This window comes from Cavia porcellus, unplaced genomic scaffold (assembly GCF_034190915.1).
Source record: "Cavia porcellus strain 051 isolate PalLab524CR breed Dunkin Hartley unplaced genomic scaffold, mCavPor4.1 scaffold_1, whole genome shotgun sequence".
Lineage (NCBI taxonomy): Eukaryota > Metazoa > Chordata > Mammalia > Rodentia > Caviidae > Cavia > Cavia porcellus.
Window position 1 is genome coordinate 195,780,342 of NW_026947484.1, and position 16,738 is coordinate 195,797,079.

The 16,738-nt window shown below is 36.8% G+C and overlaps 1 pseudogene; it reads left to right on the forward strand.

The window, feature by feature from the left end:
- The first annotated feature begins 5,164 nt into the window (after positions 1–5,164).
- On the forward strand, positions 5,165–6,587 carry LOC100716265 (olfactory receptor 8U9-like; annotated as a pseudogene).
- The last annotated feature ends 10,151 nt before the right edge of the window (positions 6,588–16,738 follow it).

A 16,738-nucleotide genomic window follows, 5' to 3' on the forward strand; every position in this document is an offset into this window, starting at 1 on the left:
TTAAAAACCACTAGGACTATATGTAAGGCAATACTTCTTTCTAGAAATTAATTCAGTATCTAGTCAGAAATAAGAGCCTAGCTTTAATATGCTGCATGTGCATAGCCAGTTTTCCCACCCCAATTTGCTAAAAAGGTTCTTTTTTCCACAAGGGTTTCAGTCCCTCTGTTGAAAATCAGATGGCTGAACATGTTTGGGATTGTATCTGCATCTTCTATTCTGTCCACTGATTCACATGTCTATTTTTGTGCCAGTAGCACGCTGTTGTTAATTGCTATAACTTTTTATATATAACTTGAAATTCAGGGTTGATGCTTCGTGATATTCCTAATTTACTATTCTAGGTCACTTCTAGCTCCATATAAAGTTTAGGGTAGTTTTCTCTGAGGAATGCTATTGGTACTTTGATTGTGATTGTTATTTTATTAAATCTACATATCAGTTTTGAATCCAGCTATTTCCCTCTACATATGTTCCCAAAATATTTAAATGTTATATTACAATGGTACAAGCATACTTCTGTTTATTATAGAAGCACAATTCATCATAGCTTAATTTTGGTAGTAGTTTATATGTCCATCAACAGTAAATGGCTACAGAAAATGTAGTATTTATATGTGGTAGAGTATTACTCTGCCATAAAAAGATAAACTCAATTCATTTGAAGGAAAGTGGGCATGCTTTGAGACTATAATGTTAAATGAAGTAAATCAGACATGTAAGCTCAACATTGCATGGTTTTCCTTACATGAAAAATTAATACACATATAAGTTATGAAATACAGGACAAACAATACAAAGTAGGGAGATAGATCTTTTGTAAATGAGACAGGGACCAAGAGATGGAGGGAGTAGGAGGGAAGGGAGAGGAAAGAGATTATCCAAATGAGTAATTCCAATAATCAAATACAGAATTGCAGGCCATCATCTTGAGAAATAATATCAAAAGCATAATATGTTACTTGATGTGTGTTAATGTTCTGATGTATGTTAATAAGCCCCATGTGCTTACTAGGTGGAGCTTTTTAGAGCTAGCTAGATCTAGGGATTAAGGGTGTGTGACATCTGGAATAGTCTCCAACTATGCTTCTGAGTATGACCAATGAGAACCGCTCACTCGATGTGATACCATCCCAAAGGCCGGTGGCCTGGATGTGATAACAGGGAAAGAAAGGGAGTCCACTGATTGGTGCTGGCTGCTGCCTGCCTACCCTGCTATGGACTGTTTCTACTTCACTGTGCCCCTCTGCAATGCCACCCTGACTTGGAGCCTCTGAATATGGACTGAAGCCTCTACAAACTGTGAGCTGAAATAAATCTGTACTTCTTTGACTCATGGATGTCAGGTGTTTGGTCCCAGCAATTAGAAAGTAACCAAGGCAGACAGCATATTTCAAATGATGATGCTGAATAATTTTTAAACACAGAAGAAAGATCTTAACCATAGATACAAAAAAAATAGGAAATCTCCACTGGAATTTTAAAAATTGCATAAAGACAAATTGTAGTAAAACTGCTAAAAATGAAAGATAAATAGAAAATATTAAATCTTCAGAGCAGAAATATATATTATATCCAGAGAACCATTGGATGGATAAAGTCTTCCTTGTCATCAAAATTAATAAAGAAAACAAAGGAATAATATTTTTCTGTTCATTTATTTCTGTGGCATTGAATTGAAGGGCCTCAAGAATTCTAGCCAAGCAGTTTAGCACTAAACACCATCCCCAGCTAACATTTCTGTCCTTAGAGTGATACTTCAGGGAATCCCCTCTTCCCATCTCCATTTTCAATATTGTTGCTGTTATTATTAAGCTTAGTTCATTTTACTACTTATAACATTTACCATCCTTGTGGATATTTGGTACATGTACGTAACACATCCAAAATCATTTTAACTTCTCCTTCCCCTCTGAGGGGGTGTGACAAATAGGAAAAATAATCAGAATGTACTAAATACATATACCCATTTCCTCAGATGAGTGCAAACTTCATGTACTGGAAACACATACTTATAAATTAAAAATTTTTAAAAAATCACAAAATTGAAAGCAAAATAAAGACATTTTCACATAAGAGCTGAGAGAATTTTTACTTCATCAAATACATGCTAAAGAAAATCCTTTATTGATGCTAGATGGATATTGAAAATTCATTAATTGAAATATTCACTTATTGTAAATATAGAAAATGAACACTGAAGAACAGATTGTGGGAGATAAATACAGAATTAAATAAAATTATTAATAAATTATAGAATGTTTAAAGAAAATTATTGAAATGTGCTTTGGAGTCTGCAATATGCATGAAAGTATGATATATTAATGCAGTAGAAAAAGGATGCGGAAAATTTAGTTATAACTTTCTTATTCTCTATGTAAACTTTAAAGTAAAACTTTAGTTCAAGTAAACTGTAATGAGTTAATGGGCATAATAATTTCTTGGAAATTATTCAAAATAATACAAAATTACTTTTATTGTATTAAAATCCAAATAATGGAAATAAAGTTGCATACCGACTGCAGTCTCAATAAAATAGAAAAGTAGCAGACAAGAGACAAGGGAACAAAGAAGAAATGTCATAAAGCAAGACAAATACCATGATGACAGGCTTAAACCTAACCATAATAATGATCAAAGTGATAAAATAATATTATTAAAAGATAGAACCTGTCAGGCCAGAAACTAGACCCAAATGAGTACATTTGTAAGAGGCTGGAAGTCAGGGGGGATAATATTTTCAGAATGCACAAAGAGGAAACTGTCAATCAGTAATCCCATCTACAGCTTGGCTATCTTTTCCAAACATGAACAAAAAGCATTTATCCAGATGCTAAAAGCCAAGATAACTTGTTGTTCACAGATCTGCCTTAAAACAAATTTAAGGAATTTCTTCAGGCTGAAATAAATAACCTCAAATGAATTTGAAATCCACAGACATCCAACACAAAGAGTACTGGCAGTTGTAATTGTGAAATTATGAAAAACAGTAAATTGTATATTTTTCTCTCTTAATGATTTTAGAATCAGCAATGTTGTGTTACTTACATGTACCAACTCCACACAAAGATTGTAAACATTATGTGCTGCAAACATGTACTCAAGAACATTCTCAACAAAAACATAGGATTGGACAACCTAAAAACAAAAACAACAGCAAAATAAAAAACTACAACACAGGAAAACTAAAACAAATGATACACCAACAGGTGAAGAAGACAGTGATAGTAAATAACCAACATTTCTCAGTAACATCTATCAATGTTAATGTGCTCAACTCTCTCATTGAAGATAGCATGAGAAGCAGGGCAGGAAGATCACTGTGAGTTCAAGGCCATCCTGGACCACAAAATGAATTTGAAGCCAATCTGAACTGCAAAGTGAAACTTTATCTCAAAAACAAAAACAAACAAACAACACAGACTAGAAGGCTAGGTCAAAAAATAGAATCCATTAATTTTTTGAATCTAAAAAAGTGCACGTAGACTTAAAATTAAAGAATGGAAAACAACATTTCATGCACCAGGACTCCAAAAACAAACATATTTAACAATTCCAGAATCAGATATGATAAATTTCAAGTCAAAACTGATCAGAAGAGATCAAAAAAAGATTAACTATATATTAGTTAAAGAAACAATCCAACATGAAGACAGAGCATTGATAAACAAATTTTCAATGAACGCTGAACCACCTACCTTCATAAAACAAATGTTGCTGAAATTAAAAGATAGAATAAAATTAACACAACTCGAGTGGGGAATTTTAACACTATACTTTCCCAAAATGACAGACCAAAAACCTAATAAAGAGATTTCAGAGCTGACTCACACCCTTGAATTTGTTGACTTAATAGAAATATACAAGTATCTTGGGCCTCTACAACAGTATATACATTATTTCCAGCAGTATGTGGGACTTTTTCCAAAATAGATAATAATACTATGCAAGGCATGTTTAAGCAAGTATAAAAGAATTGAAATTATCTGATGGATACTATTCAATAGCAGTGCAATGAAAATAAAAATAGAAGAAAACTTGGAAAAGGCAAACCTGGAAAATTAGCAAAATAATTTTAAACAACCAGTGGGTCACAGAAAAAATAAATCAAGAAGAAGTCAAAATATTTCTAGAAGTTAATAATGAGTATGCAACTCAATGAAACCTTTGGGACACTTTGAAAGGAGTCTTAAGGGGAAAATTCATTGCAATGAATGCTTACATTAAAAAACAGAACAAGTCCAAATTAAAAAAACCACATGAGAAATCTTAAAATACTTCAGAAACAACAACAGGACAGAATTGAAACTAGGAAGGGAAATTATAAAGATGAAATTAGAAACTAGGAGAACTGAAACTGAGGACAAAAATTATAAAGACAAGAGTAGAAATAAATAAAATTGAGGCTAAAAATATAATTCAAAACAATAAAATGAAGAGCTGGTTCTTTGAAAGAATAAATAAAACAGACAAGCCCATAGCAAAGCTTACCAAAAGAAAGAGAAAAGATTTTCATAACTGTAATTAGGAATAAGAAAAGGAAATCAGAGCAGAGATTGTCAAAATCCAGTTCAATGAAAAATTATATTTCAACTACTTCACTGAAAAATTATATTCTACTTCACTGAAAAATTACATTCCAATGAATTAACAAATTTTGAAGAAATGGACAGATTTATAAACTGATACAAATTACCAAAGCTACCCCCAAGCAAACACAAATATACTTTACAACACAAGTGCAAGCAATGGAATTGACTCAGTAATAATCTACTAATGATAATCTCCTGATGGATTTACAGTTGAATTCTAGAAAATGTTTAAGGATGTCATGTCAACATATCCCTCAGATGTTCAAAGAAATTTAAAGGAATTGAGTGCTCCCAAATTCATTCATACAAGCTAGTATCATCCTGATCCTCAATCCAGATAAATATTCCACTAAAACATGATAATTATAAGCCAATTTTTAAATATAGGTGCAAAAATCTTCCACAAGACATTAGCAAACAGAATGCAGCATATTATCCCAAAGCTAATACACTTTGAGAAGTAAATTTCATCCCAGAGATGCAAGAATGACTCATCATACGTAAATCTACAGAACAAAGAAAATGATAAAAGGTAGACTGAGAGGGAAAAGGGGATCTCTTCCAATGAGGAAATGAACCAAGGGAACAGGGAAAGGGGGAAGAGGAATAAAGATGTGTCACATACGGGACCTGATAACCCTAATGAGTGTAAGCATTATAAAACACAGAGTATGCTAAGACCACTAGCATCAACAGGTGTGAAAAAGGTGATAGGAGAACTAGAGGAGGAGAGAGCAGGGGAAAGGATAAGAAACAATAGCTGTAAGCAACCACTTTCCAAGATGACTGTGAACCACATGAATCACAAACATGCACTAATAAAATACAATGAAAGAAATGGTTTGAGATAAGAAAAGTAAATGAAGTTATACTGTTTTATGATATCACATGCAGAAACTAACTCAAAGAGGATTAAAGTGTTAAATGTATACTTGAAGTTATTAAAATACTATAAAAAACATAAAGTAAAATATCTATGTCATTGTTCTTAGCAAATATTTTTCGCATATAAGCCCAAAACATAGGCAACAAAAACAAAAATAGACCAGTGAAATGACATGAAATTAAAAAACTACATAGGAAAATAAACAATAGAGCCAAGAGGCAGTTGGCAGAATAGGAAAAATATTTGAAAAGCATGTATTTGATAAGAGGTCAATGTCCAAAATACATAAGGAACTAAATAAATAAGGAACTGAAGTTACTTATTAGCAAGAAAACAAAGAACCCAAAGAAAATTGGACACAAGATCTGACCAGACACTTTTCAGAAAAGGAAATACCCTTCTGTACCAACAAAATATTATATCCTTCCGTGTCTGTGCTGCTCATCCTGGCTGTTTCCTGGCCTTAATGACAACTGAGTGCTTGTTTTGGCCTCCATGACCTACAACAGATATGTGGCCATTTGTAACCCTCTGCTCTTTATGGTTGTCATGTCTCCAGTCATCTGTGTGCAGCTTGTAGTTGTCCTCTATGGCTAAACTTCCCGGTTGTATTATTCTGGGCCACCGTGACCTTCCGCCTCTGCTACTGCAGCCCCAACGTCATCAATCACTTCTACTGCAATAACATGCCTCTGCTCAGGCTCGCTTGATCAGACACTCGCTCCAAACATCTATAGACTTTTGCCTGTGCAGGTGTTATGTTCTTCTTCTCGCTTCTGATCATCTTGACCTCCTACGTGTTCATTGTCTCTGTCATTCTGAGGATGCTCTTGGCTGAGGGAAGGTGCAAAGCCTTCTGCACCTGCAGCTCCCACATGCTGGTGGTTACCATATTCTACGGGACCCTCACCTTCATGCACCTGCAGCACAGCTCTACCCATTCCCTGGACACGGACAAGGCAGCCTTGGTCTTCTACACAGTGCTCATCCCCCTGCTGAATCCCCTGATCTACATTCTCCAGAACAGGGAGTTCAAGGAGGTGCTGAAGAAAGCTGTGAGCAGCAGCAGCCAGGCTTCTGTGCTTGTGAGATTTCAAAAAGGACTTTAATAAATAAAAGTGGACAGTTTTGTGTTCCTATTGTTAGCACTCAAATACTGTCTGCATCCCTTGTGTACAATGACTTTTATCTCTGTATGATGAACTTTTTCTCAAACTGTCATGTACATTGTCATTTTGGATATAAGGATAATTGTAAGATTTTATGCTTCAATTGGAACAAGTGTGAAAATAATTATCTGAATTTATATCAGTTTTTCCATTTCTTAAATGCAAATGCATTTAAAAGACTATCTACAAAGATATATAAAGCTATGGGCAGAGTAGTTATAAAAGTTCAGACTTCCTTTGTCCCCAAACCTAAGTTCCAGATTTAAGGGATTTACCAATAATGTACCAGGTGAAAAACAAAGTGCGCACTCTAAATATTTTTCTGATTTTTAAACTTTTTAACAAATATAAAAGCTGCTTATATCGATGTATTTCACATATTGTTTATGTTAAATAGACAGCTCTCTTTTCATTAATCAAACACAGACTTCTGCTACCTAGAGTCTTTTCAGAGACAGAAATTCTTACACTTCACTGACTGTGAAATTGTGACATAATTTTCAGATTATCTGTTGAAAAGAAGTGATTCAGAGGTAGACTCTCTAGGTGAAGAGGAAGCCATATTCTAAACCAATGCTCTCACAATAATTGAAATGTACCCAGACTGTTTGGGACCCTCCAGGCTTCTGGGTGCAATGAAGTGGAGAAGTGGGTTTGAGGCCTCTACATCCGCCTCCCCATCCCGGATGCACTTGGAGAACTGCGGAGCTTCCAACGGGTGGGCGGGCCCACGCTATCTCCAGAGCCCAGCCTGTTTGGGACTCCCACACCTAGACATCAGTGTGCAGAGGAGGGGCTGGGAGGATCTGGGGCACCTGCATCAGCCTCCCCGTGTGTCTGGAGGACTGTGGATATCTCAGCAAGCAGGGAAGGATTGCAGGTTCCAGAGGCACCTCGGACTGTGGTGAGTGCTCAGCACACTCTGCCCAAATCCCAGACTGTTCGGGACCCTCCAGGCTTCTGGGTGCAGTGAAGTGGAGAAGTGGGTTTGAGGCCTCTACATCCAACTCCCCATCCCACTGTACTTGGAGAACTGCTGAGATTCCAAAGGGTGGGCAGGCCCATGCTATCCCCGGAGCCCAGCCTGTTTGGGACTCCGGCACCTAGACATCAGTGTGCAGAGGAGGGGCTGGGTGAATCTGGGGTGCCTGCATCAGCCTCCCCGTGTGTCTGGAGGACTGTGTATGTCTCAGCGGGCAGTGGAGCATTGCAGGTTCCAGAGGCCCTGCAGCCTGTGGTGAGTGCTCAGCACACTCTGCCCAAGGCCCAGACTCTTTGTGTCCCTCCAGGCTTCCAGGTGCAGTGAAGTGGAGAGGTGGGTTTGAGGCATCTACATACGGCTCCACATCCTGGCTGCGATTGGAGAGCTGTGGAGCTTCCAACGGGCAGGTGGGTGCACAGTGTCCCTGAGGCCCAGCTTATCTGGAACTGCAGAGTTCTGAAAAGGCAGAGGAGGGCCATTGGTTCTGCAGGCCCAGTGGCTTGCGGTAACGTGGTGCCAGAGTCTCAGTAGCTGCAAACATAGAAGGGGATTTCCAACAGATCCTGAGGAAGCTTTCAAATAACACTGGAAACACAGAAATATAGGAAAATGACAAAACAAAAGACCAAATTACAACCTCAAACCTCCAGCCCACCTCAAGAAACCCTAGGAGCAATGTATATAGAAGAAAATATATGCCATTCACCTCAAATATCGGTAACAATAGCTACTGAAATTAACAAGCAACTCCAGGAAGCTTTAAAGAAATTCAAACTCAAAATAATCTCCCAGGTAAAAGAAGAAATGATAAAAGAAGTGAAAGAGATTTTGAATATATCTAAAGAAAACACAGATAAAAAATTGGAGGAACTAAACAAAAAGATAGAATCCCGAGATGACCAATATAAGAAACAAACAGAATACATAATGCAGATGCACAAAGATATACAGGAAATAAACTCCACTGAAAGTTGTAAAAACCACCTTAATGAAAGTGAAGATAGAATTTCAGACCTTGAAGACAGGATTGCAGCTAGTGAACAGGAAAAGAAAGATCTTTTAAAAATAACAAGGAATCAGGAAACAACAATTCAACAACTGCAAGATGATGCAAAGAAAAATAGGGATAAGAATGATAGGGATTAATGAAAAAGGAGACAACATAAAGGATGTCAACAGGATATTTAGAGAAGTTATAGCTGAAAATTTCCCAAGCATGAGATCAGAAACCGACATCAGGATCAGTGAAGCATATAGAATTCCAAATAGTCATAACCAAAATAAAACTACACCCAGACATATAATAATCACCATCCCAGAAATCCAACACAAGAATAGATTATTAAAAGCTGTCAGAGAGAAGAGACAGATCACTTATAAAGGAAAACCTATCAGAATCACAGCAGACTTCGTAGCACAAACAATAAAGTCAAGCAGAGCATGGAGTGAAGTATTCCAAATCCTAAAGCAAAATGATTTCCAACCTAGAATGATGTATCCTGCAAAACTATCATTCAAAATTGATGGTGAAATACGACACTTCCATGACAAAGAAAAGCTGAAGAACTTCATGAACACCAAACCAACCCTGCAAAAAATATTGAAAGATAGTTTAGATACACAAAGCAAAAAACCACTAAGCAAAGCAGATCATTAAACAGAACAGAAAGAGAAAGATGCAGCAGCAGAGAGATAACCTGTCAACAATAAACCACCATATAACAGTAACAACCATTAATGTAAATGGTCTCAATGCACCAATCAAAAGAAACAGACTAGCAGAATGGATCAAGAAACAAAATCCAACCATATGCTGTTTAAAGGAAACCCATTTAACCCAGAAGGATACTCACAGACTGAAAGTCAAAGGATGGAAAACGATACTTCATGCAGCAGGAATGCAAAAAAAGGCATGAGCAGCCATTCTGTTTGCAGACAACGTGAACTTTAAACCAACAATGACCATAAAGGACAAAGAAGGTCACTACATACTCATAAGGGGAAAACTCCAAGAGGAAGAGATAACAATCTTAAATATATATGCACCAAACTCCAGAGCACCCACTTATATAAAACAACTATTAACAGAAATGAAAACTCAAATTATCAGTAACACAATTGTAACAGGAGACCTTAATACGCCATTGACACCAAGGAACAGATCAACCAGACAGAAAATGAGCAAAGAAATAATAGAACTGAATCACACCTGCGAACAAATGGATTTGATAGACATATACAGAATGTTACACCCAACAACATCAGAATGTACATTCTTCTCAGCAGTACATGAAACATTCTCTAAAATAGACCATATATTAGCTCACAGAACATATTTTAACAAATGCAAAACAGTTGAAATCCTCCATTGCATGTTATCGGATCATAGTGCTCTAAAATTAGAAATTAATTATAAAAGATACTGCCAAAATCCCGCAAACACATGGAAACTGAATAACACACTCTTGAGTAATCAGTGGGTCACAGAAGAAATTAAACAATACCCAAAAGAAAATGAAAATGCAGATACAACTTACCGGAATTTGTGGGATACAATGAAAGCCGTCCTCAGAGGAAAATTTATTGCACTGAGTTCCCACATCAGGAAAACAGAACAAATACAAATAAACAACTTGATGCTACACCTCAAACATCTAGAAAAAGAAGAGTAAGTCAAGCCCAAAGCCAAAAGAAGAGAGGAAATTATAAAAATCAGAGCAGAAATCAATTCAATAGAGACTAAGAAAACAATCCAAAGAATCATGAATCAAAGGGTTGGTTCTTTGAAAGAATAAATAAAATTGATAAGCCGCTAGCCAACCTTATTTTAAAAAGGGAAGAAAAAGCTCAAATTCATGCAATAAGAAATGAAAAAGGGGCAATAACTACAGACCCAATAGAAACACAGAAGATCATCAACACCTATTTCGAAAACCTCTACTCTCAAAAGTTTGATAACACAGAAGAAATAGAAAGATTCTTAGAAAGATATGAAGTTCCAAAGCTAGATCAAGAGGATGTAAAACTGTTGAATAACCCCATCTCTCTTAATGAAATTGAAAATGTAATTAAGTCCTTACCTACAAAGAAGAGCCCAGGCCCAGATGGATTCACTGCAGAATTCTACAAGAAATACAAAGAAGACCTAATGCCGACACTCCTCAAACTATTCAATGAAATTGAAAGGGAAGCAATCCTTCCTAAGTCATTCCTGGAAGCAAATATTACTCTAGTACCAAAACCTGAGAAAGACCCAACTAAAAAAGAGAACTATAGACCAATCTCCCTAATGAACACAGATGCAAAAATCCTCAATAAAATATTGGCAAATAGGATGCAGCGTATCATCAAGAAGATTATACACCATGACCAAGTGGGATTCATCCCAGGAATGCAAGGATGGTTCAACATACACAAATCAATAAATGTAATCCACCATATCAATAAAGCCAAAAATAAGAATCACATGATCATTTCTATAGATGCAGAAAAAGCCTTCGATAAGGTCCAACCTTCATTCATGGTAAGAACTTTACAGAAAATTGGAATAGATGGTCTTTACCTCAATATAATAAAGGCCATTTATGACAAACCAACAGCCAGAATCATACTGAATGGCCAAAAATTGAAAGCCTTTACTTTAAAATCAAGCACAAGACAAGGATATCCTTTATCACCACTCCTATTTCATATAGTACTGGAAGAACTAGCCAGAGCAATTACATAAGAGAGAGAAATAAAAGGGGTAAAGATAGGAAAAGGAGAAGTTAAATTATCATTGTTTGCAGATGACATGATACTCTACATAGAAGACCCCCTAAACTCCATTGAAAGACTCTTAGATACAATAAATAAATTCAGTATTGTAGCTGGATATAAAATCAATACTCAGAAATCAATAGCATTCCTATACACAAACAATAAAATCACAGAGAGGGAAATAAGAGAAACTACACTCTTCACATTAGCAAGCAAAAAATGAAATATTTAGGCATTACTCTTATGAAAGAAGTGAAAGACTTATACAGTGAAAATTATAATAAACTGAAAAAAGAAATTGAAGATGATCTCAGAAAATGGAAAGACATCCCTTGCTCATGGATAGGAAGAACAAACATTGTGAAAATGGCCATTCTCCCAAAACTGTTATACAGATTCAATGCAATCCCAATAAAAATACCATCAACATACCTTATAGATATAGAGAAATCAATCCTAAATTTCATCTGGAACCAGAAGAGATCTAGAATAGCAAAGGCAATTCTAAGCAGCAAAGACTTAAGCAGGAGGCATCACAATCCCTGACTGGAAGTTATACTACAAAGCAACAGTAGTAAAATCAACATGGTTTTGGAATCAAAACAGAGGTGAAGATCAATGGAATAGATTAGAAGGTACAACCACAACTACAAACACACTCAACCACCTTATCTTTATAAAGAAGCCAAGCAGGTTCACTGGAAGAATGACAGTCTCTTTAATAAATGGTGCTGGAAAAACTGGCTCTCCATTTGCCGAAAACTAAAGCTAGACCCATGTCTATCACCATGTACTAAATTAAAATCTAAATGGGTCAAAGATCTGAATATTAAAACAGAAACACTAAATCTATTGGAAGACAAATTGGGTAGAAACCTTGAAGACATGGGAGTAGGTAGAGAATTCATAAACAGAACTCAAACCGCACAGGAAATACTTCCCAGAATCAATAAATGGGACCACTTCTTATTAAAAAGTTTCTGCATGTCAAAAGAAATCTCCAGCATAGTGAAAAGAAAACCCACAAACTGGGAAAAGATTTTAGTGAACTTTCTCTCAGACAAGGGACTCTTGTCTAAAACATATAAAGAATTAAAAAAACTCAGACCCCCAAAATTCAAAGATCCAATCCAAAAATGGGCATCTGAGATGAATACGCACTTTTCAGTGAAGAAATGCAAATGGGAAATAAATACATGAAAAAATGTTCATCATCATTGGTCATTAGAGAAATGCAAATTAAAACCACACTGAGATACCATCTTACTCCTGAAAGAATGGCCAGGATCAAGAAAACCAACAACAACAAATACTGGAGAGGCTGTGGGGAAAAAGGAACTCTCCTACACTGTTGGTGGGAGTGTAGACTGGTGCAGCCTTCGTGGAGGTCAGTCTGGAGATTTGTCAAAATGCGGGAATTGAAAGTCCCATTTATTCCAGCTCTTCCACTTCTAGGCATATTCCCAGAAAAACTGAAAGCATCATACCACAGTGATATATGTGCATCTATGTTTATAGCAGCAAAATTTGTAGTCACCAGATCTTGGAAACAACACAAGTGTCCATCAACCGAGGAATGGATAAAAAAGTGTGGTATTTCTATACAATGGAGTATTATTCAGCTATAAAGAAGGGTCACATTGAGATATTTATCAATAAATGGGCACAGCTTGAGACCATACTCATAAGTGAAATAAATCAATCTTGCATGTGTGAATACCGAATAGTTTCCCTAATGTAAGTAATGATTCAAATATATAAAAATATGTGGTAATCATGATTCCCCCTTATGTGACCTTGAAGCCTTATAAAGTTTTCACTTATTAATTGGAAAGGCTTTTTTCTGGGTGTCTTGATATGGAAATATTTGAAACTATAGTATATGAAGTTTTATTCAAATATTTCAAGGAAAAAGACAGACACTATGGTAAGTACTATTGAGTCGGGTTATTTGGTGGTGAAGCACTAGGTTGCTGAAACAGTCATGCTTTGACCTGTATTGTTATATTGTTATGTCCAGTTTTATCTCAATCTCTCCCTTATACATTAAAAAAATTTTTAGTTATTTCATATGTTTGTTTTAATTAAGGGGAAAAATTTTAAAAAATTAGCAGGATATATAATAGTAACTTTTTTTGATTTCCTATTAACTTGTTTTGAAGTCCTGTAATACTCCCACAATCTTGTTTGACTGATTAGACTCTGTTCCATTCTGTATGATAGTATCTAGTCTGAGGGTATAGGCAACTACTTTGAAGGCAATAAGATTCACTAAGATGCCCATTCTGGTTTGACTATTGTCTCCTTTGGAAATCCTGTAATGTTTACAATGCTTAAGTTTTATTGGTCTTGTTCTCTACTGTTTTGTTCAACTTTATAATATCTAATGAGATAGACAATTCTTTTTAAGGAAACAAGAGACATCGTTGATAACCATTTTTGATAACCTTGTACTCTGTTTTACATCATGTGCTATGTCTATCCTTGGTTTTGACTGACAGCTTTGTTTTGCCATATTTGACTTTATTCTCTCCCCCCAAAAAGTATTAAGAACTAAGGAGTAATAAAACCCAAAATGTGTAAATTTTGTTGTAAAAAAGAGAGAGAAAAAAGAGCTCTAAAGGATACAATAGCAAGTGTGTTTAGGGGTGTTAAATAGCTGACCATATTAATGTTTTTGGTTGGATCATTGAACACAACTGTTTGCAGTCTCACTGTTTGAATGTCCACTTTGTATGCTTTGATACTGTGATTTGAGCAACTATCTCTAAGATGATAATATGTAATCTATTAACTGATGATTTCTTACTGTTTTTTTTTGTAGTTCTGTATTACTTGTACCCTTACACTGCTTTGTTTTGTTTTGTGTTTTTCTCTTTTTCCTTTTAAATAAAATTTAAAAAAAATAATTGAAATGTCCTTTTGCCAGTATCAAGAGTTATAGGCAGCTGTTGAAGACAAATTGTGCTGGGATGAATTGGTTATTATTTATTAAACTGTAGATTAGAGCACACTGTCTAGTTGGTGATGTAGTTTGGTGAAAATTGACTATGCCTTGAAGTGATATTCATCTGTATTCTCTCCAACATTTTACATTAAAAATGAAAATTATGTGGTACTCAATTATAATCCTTTTGAAGGAAACAGCACTAAAAGTGCAGATAACCTATAGTAAATGACTTGCGCGCTGAGAGCCTAAAGAATTGATTTTAGCTCCAAATATACTCAATTATAATCAGTGTGAAATTGAACAGCAATCTGTTGTTGACCCACACCTACATTTCCAAGACTCCAAGCCAGCCTAGGGTCTACAGTCAAACTATACCAAATTCCAGAGGCACATTTTTGCACTGAGTGGTCACATTCACTCCAGAGGGTCTTTCTCCACTGATTCACTCATGTAGTTTCACTTGTGAGACACTTTGTCAATCCAACTTTTTGCTTTATGAAAGAAAGAGGAGAGAGAGGAGAAGAGAATGAAGAGATCATGGCTGCTCATAATCCTCACTAAACCTTCTATCTTCCTAAAACTTCAAGAAAAAGTGCTGGGAAATAGAGTTCTTATCAGAACTCCATATAATAATCAGAAATCTGGGTTACTCTGAAATAAGTCAACATATGATTTGTTATTTTCCAATTAGCAACTGTTATTTTTTATTCATCACTGAGACAAAATACTTGAAGCCCAAAGTGGGAAAGGAAAGGTTTATTTCTTACAGTTTTTTTTTGGAGGTTTTAGTCCACTCTCAGTTGGCTCCAAGGCAGGCAGGCATGACTGGGCTACAGTTCATGGCGGCTACAAACAGCAAGCCAGAGCCAGCAAAGAGCAAGACACACCTTCTTTCTGCCATTATATCACATCCTGGTTCCACCCCTTTATGGGTGGAGCACTGACACCATCAATACAAGCCCTAGACAATAAATGAATAACAAATGCACAATTGCACAATGCAAACTCATTAGGCCTGGGGGACACAGACCTAAACCATGACATTCCACCCCTGGCCCCCAGGACTCATGTACATCTTTTATACAAAAGACATTTAGTCCACCTCCAAGAGTTGCCAAAGTCCTAACAGCTTCAGCACTGCTGAAAAGTCCAAGTCCCAAGTCTCCTCCAACATCTATGGCAAACTCTTAACTGCAACCCCCTGTACAAATGAAACAAGATTAAGCATTTCTGAAATGCAAAGCACAAGATAAACATTACCATTCCAAAAGTTACAAACAGGAGAATAGAAAGCATTGGAAATAAAGCAAGTCCAACATCCAGCAGGGCAAACATTAAGTTGTAGAGTTCCACACTCAGCATCTGAAGCAATTTGGTTGCAAGCTCCAAAAGGCTTGGGTGATTCCACTCCCATGGCACTTCTAGGAATATCAGCTCCCACAGCTTCTCTCTTAAATCCTCTCTGCTCACTTTTTGCAACTTTCCTTGGATCACCCATGTTACTGGCTTTTCCAAACTTTTGGGGTCTCCATTGCACCTTTGTCTTCACCCTTACTTCTACACAAACTGCCCTCTCAGGGGCACACTGCTTGGCCAGCCAGGCCCTTTGCAATCGAGGTGGAAGCCGTCTTACCCTCAGAATTTGTGTATTTTCCTTGCACCTAAAATCAGCACCTTGTGGATGCCACCAAGGTCTGCTGCTAGCTGAAGCAGTAGCCAGGCTTTTTTCTCTCTTGGCTGTAGGGGTCAGTTGCCTGGATCACAGGGCTCTATTTGCCTGATTGTGAGAAAATGCATCTCTACATGGCCGCCATTCTGGAAACTCATGTGGCCTCTGTCACTATTCTGGAACATGGTGCTCTGCAGCCTTCTCCTCTGAGCAAATTCTTTTACCTTTGTTGTGAGGCTGCACAGGGTGGGGACCCGCTTCCTGGGATGCCCCGGGGCCATCTTTCTTATCTCTCTGTTTTTCTTCAGGAATCAAAATCTCAATTGTGTCTTTACAATCCATAGCCTTCCTGGAATTTTCCCTCTGGCCAAACTCACAGCATTGTGAATTATCCTGCTGGGCTCTTTGCTCTTGATTTAAAACATATAGCTGGCTGAAAGTCCCCAACAATAGCCATGCCACAGCCTCAATGTTTAATTGCTTTTTAATTTCTTTTTCAAGATTAATCAGTCCATTGCCCTTTGTCTCCATCTCAGGCAAAGTCTTTGGGCAAGAGCAAAATGCAGACAAACTTTCTGCCAAGCCATAACACACATCATGTGGACTCCAACAACCAATGCAGTCCTTCCCAGCAGAAACCTCCCAAGCCTGGTCTTTACCATCCGGCTTTCTATCAGCCTTCTGATCTCCTGAGCTCTGACCAGAATCTCCTCTACAGAACGGCCTAAGCT